This window comes from Rhinopithecus bieti, unplaced genomic scaffold (assembly GCF_001698545.2).
Source record: "Rhinopithecus bieti isolate Rb0 unplaced genomic scaffold, ASM169854v2 scaffold_39746, whole genome shotgun sequence".
NCBI lineage: Eukaryota > Metazoa > Chordata > Mammalia > Primates > Cercopithecidae > Rhinopithecus > Rhinopithecus bieti.
Genome location: NW_016816960.1, coordinates 346113 through 350724, shown reverse-complemented (window position 1 = coordinate 350724; position 4612 = coordinate 346113). Strand labels below are relative to the sequence as shown.

Below are 4612 nucleotides of genomic sequence, written 5' to 3'. Positions count from 1 at the left end.
TAGAAACATAAAAACTACTAAAAGTAACTCAAGAAGAAAACATTTGGGTGGAAAATTCCAAAGCTAACATCTGTGGCTATTTCTATAGTTTCTAACAATGCAGCTCAAGAATTAGTACCTGGCTGGGTGCAGTGGCTCACGCCTGTAATCCCAGCACTTTGGTAGGCCAAGGCAGGTGGATCACCTGAGGTCAGGAGTTTAAGAACAGCCTGGCCAACATGCTGAAACCCCAACTCTACTAAAAATACAAAAATTAGCCAGAGATGGTGGCAGGAGCCTGTAATCCCAGCTACTTGGGAGGCTAAGGCAAGAGAATCATGAGCCCTGGAGGTGGAGGTTGCAGTAAGCCGAAGGTTGCAGTGAGCTGAGATCATGCCATTGCACTCCAGCCTGGGCAATGAGAGCGAAACTGTCTCGTGGGGCTCAGGGAGGGAGAGAAAAAAAAGGATTAGTACCATAATAGATGGAGTTCCTTCAAATTTCCTCTACAGTGTTGAAGGATCTCATCCTCTATGATAAGTCATAAGCAGACAAATCTTATGTTAAGAGGATCTTGTTTTGAATTAACCTCTTGGTTAATTAAGATACTTCTTGTGCCCCCACCTCATACTCTGTTAAGTTCACCATTTATTCTAGCTATTGCTACAGCATCCAGCTGCACATAGGTGTGATTTGACAGCATCTGTATCAACCAAACCAAAGTTTTCTGCCCTACAACTTCTCTGACACCAAGAGACAAGACATCTGCAGCCTGGCACTGCACACGTGCAAATCCAGAAGTACAAGAGTGTTAAGCCCAGGAGGCAGAGCTTGCAGTGAGCCGAGAGCGCGCCACTGCACTCCAGCCTGGGTGACAGAGCAAGACTCCGTCTCAAAAAAAAAAGAAGAGTGTTAAGCAATGAGAGATGGTAAATGGTGAATAAATGTTATCCAATTCTATAACGGAGATACTCAGGTAGAGAATACTGAGAGGCATTCTACACAGGTCCTCAAAAGACCCCAAAAGAATTAAGCCCACTTTGCCCACAGTAGTGACTAGGTTAGTAGTCACACTGTACTATATTGTCTTTTCCTCTAATTTCACTTTTCCCGGTATCCCACTCTTGTGCCCTGGGGCCACTTCCCAAAATAAACTACCTACATGCAAAGCCCTTGCCTCAGTGTGGATTTTCTCTCAGTAACTAGAACTTAAGACAGGTTTTTAAAAAAGCCTTTAAAGGCCGGGCACGGTGGCTCATGCCTGTAATTCCAGCACTTTGGGAGGCCGAGGCGGGCAGATCACCTGAGGCTGGGAGTTCGAGACCAGCCTGACCAACATGGAGAAACCCCCCACTCTACTAAAAATACAAAATTAGCCAGGTGTGGTGGCGTATGCCTGTAAGCAGAGATCGCGCCACTGCACTGCACTCCAGCCTGGGGAACAAGAGCAAAACTGCGTCTCAAAAAAGACCCCAAAAAACAAAAAACATCAGAAGGCTGGGCGCGGTGGCTCACACCTACAATCCCAGCACTTTGGGAGGCCGAGGCAGATGGATCACCTGAGGTCAGGGGTTCGAGACCAGCCTGGCCAACATGGTGAAACCCCATCTCTACTAAAAATACAAAAAATTAGCTGGGCTTGGTGGCAGGCGCTTGTAATCCCAGTTACAGCTACTTGGGAGGCTGAGGCAGGAGAATCGCTTGAATTTGGGAGGCGGAGGTTGCAGTGAGCTAAGATTGTGCCATTGCATTCAAACCTGGGCAACAAGAGCAAAACTTCGTCTCAAAAACAAAAACAAACAAAAAAAATCAGAATTATATTTTCACTTAAAGCTCAAGAAGAAGCTATTTTGTCTTATTCAATACAAAACCCCAAAAGAAATTGAAATAACATGGCTTAGAGTATAATTAAGTGCTTGGCTTAGAAAAGGATTCTAGTCCATGAGCTGGTTTCAGTGGAGTCCTAAACACCCTAGAAGCAAATGTAACATCTTGTATATGGGTATATGTGGACTTTTCTGAAGAGAAATTCTGTATTTGTATTAGAAAACCATGAACCAAAAAAACTTTAAGAAACATTAGATGCTGTTAATTTACTGATGTGTCTCCAGCATGCAACTCATTATCTGGAAAATGAAAGAAAAGAAATAAAGCTTTGTTTCAGGAATTTGGTGGAGTTGGGATGGATGTCTTGCTATGTCTATACACAACAACAATAATGTGCAGCCTATGTTTGGGCTCCACTTGTGAGTTATGACAATTTATGGCATGGCTCCAACAGCCGTTCAGAAACTAACACACCACAGATTTACGTATCTGTTAATATTTCACATTTTTGGTGCTTTTGCATTTTTCTGATGCTAAATCCTTTGCATCCTACCAGATGAGACAGTGATGAAGCACACAGAATACCTTCCGTGTCATGACATTCTTAAAAAGTAGTTTTACTGTTTCACTGCTGGCATGACTTTACACATGCAAACAGTTATCACAATAATAAACCATTTATGTACTCTAATTACGATGAAAACAACCAGTAACACTGCCATTTGTACAGCACTTAGTGCAATATGTCTAGCCCCAACCACTGTAAATAAGAGTAATTTACCTCCATGGTCGCACAGAGCTCTCTCCCACAAATAATTTGTAGTTAAGTCTTATTAAACCTTCACTGTAATGGAAATGGCATCAACATAAAATTGAGGATAATCCAGTATTACACACGATTTAGGAATGAAACTAACATTCTGTGCCTGCCCGACCAGTCCTGTGTCTTTGCCTAGAACACCCTCTAGCCTCCCACCATATTATCATAAGGAGGAAGAATCCAAATGAAGCCAGGTTTCACCTCTCATCAGGAATGAGTACAATAACAAAATTTAAGAATTGCTTCAATTACCAAAAGCTTTAATCCTAGGGCATGTATAAGAAAGTTAATGGTCCATTATTCCTTACAGTATTTAAAATCTGTGCTTTAAACCTGAGAACAGATTACTGAGCTGTTTTAATAAAAGGAAATCTAAAACATGAAATTAAGTGTTCGTAACAAAATGTCTGCCAAGCTTAAAAGTTCCTTAGGCTATGCAAATTACTTAGACATAAAATATTTTTAATATCTTAATTCAGTCAACATATTGTACTTGCAACCCTACTGTAAACAAATACTAACCCAGAATGGCTAGGGAACTGGGAATTTTGTTGAATTCTTCCCAGATACTGCATACTGGCTTATCAAATAATAAAGTTATCAAATTAAATGTTACTGAATGTAGCAAATTTTATTTGATAATTCAGGAGGCACTTTGGAAGACTGTGAATGTGAATTTTAACTGCACTAAACTAAACGTAGTGTTAGAAATTAATAAATGTAGTATTAGAAAGCATCTAACAACAACTGATATACCATGGAAGCTTCCTTTTGGAGTAACTTCTTAATACCTTTCTGTCAAGTGACTTTCTCACTAAATGACATTAAATATCAGTAGTCATTTGAACTTAACTTTTATAATTCTGGATAAAAGAGAGTTTACAATAACTATCAAAAATCATAAGTGAAAATGCTTGACAAAAACTTAAAAGTCCATACAATTAATCTGGGTAGGATTAGAAGCTATATTAGACCTAGAACTTGGGCCTCAAGTCTTTACCCAACTTGTGTTTTAGTAACATCATATTTCAATAATTATGACCCCAACCAAATCCAGTCCATAAGGTGTTAATGTAAGATGTTTATTAGTGGAATTTATTTAGTACAGTAATCACATTAAAAGTCCCGATATACAAACTGTTGAAGTCTAAAGTCACAAAAAATACAAACTTAGGTATATGAATGAAGTTATAAAAACATTATTTAAAAACAAAGTTCTACATCTTCAACATTGGGCCAAAAAAGGAAAAAAAGAGAGAGAGAAAGAGGTCATATGAAAATCATCACATTTCAACAAAGCAGCCCTGACCAATCTGGCTGCCTCGCCATTGAGATACTGGACCACTTGGGTGTGACCACTATGGCAATACAGCATTTCATTATGGGACTGGCTACTCTGTATAAAACTGTATGTGAAACATAAAAATTCTTTCTTTCAAAATGAAACGTCCAAGTGAAACGAACAGAGCTAATATATACCAAATTTTAGCTGGCTATTAGAAAATTTCAACAATTCTGTAAGTTCAAAAAGGAAACATATTTGAAAAAAACAAATTTCAAACAAAAATAAGCATAACCAAATGGAAATAAAAGAATAAATCAATGTCAATCATGATGTGTGAGTGTACACAGCGGAGTCATACCCAGACTTCTCCACCCATAACTTAGACAGCTACAGAGACTGGTTCCGAGCAATAGAAAGATGTCAAACATGATTTTTAAAAATTACTACTACCAGTTTTGAAAAGTTCCCTGGCGAAAGAAACCCAAAAATCTACTTAATAAGTAACTGTACACCAAAGGGAAAGGGTTGTTTTATTTGATGGTATATTCTCTACGGCAAGAGAGTTTTAATATTTTATCAACTGCAAAGAAGATAAGCATAACCTCTTTCCTTTAAAACATATCACCCTCACGTGTCTTCTGTCCAGAATCCATAGAATAAATTTTGGTCAGAGAATCCAGCCCTGTGACCAGATTGCTGTA

At 38.9% G+C, this 4612-nt stretch overlaps 1 protein-coding gene and 1 pseudogene across 15 annotated transcripts in view; both read right to left on the bottom strand.

The window, feature by feature from the left end:
- LOC108517612 (vacuolar protein sorting-associated protein 26A pseudogene) overlaps positions 1-2593 on the bottom strand; it is a 17955-nt pseudogene extending 15362 nt beyond the window's left edge.
- Positions 1-4612, bottom strand: part of MAP4 (microtubule associated protein 4) — a 235099-nt gene that overhangs the window by 118314 nt on the left and 112173 nt on the right. The window lies entirely within an intron of this gene.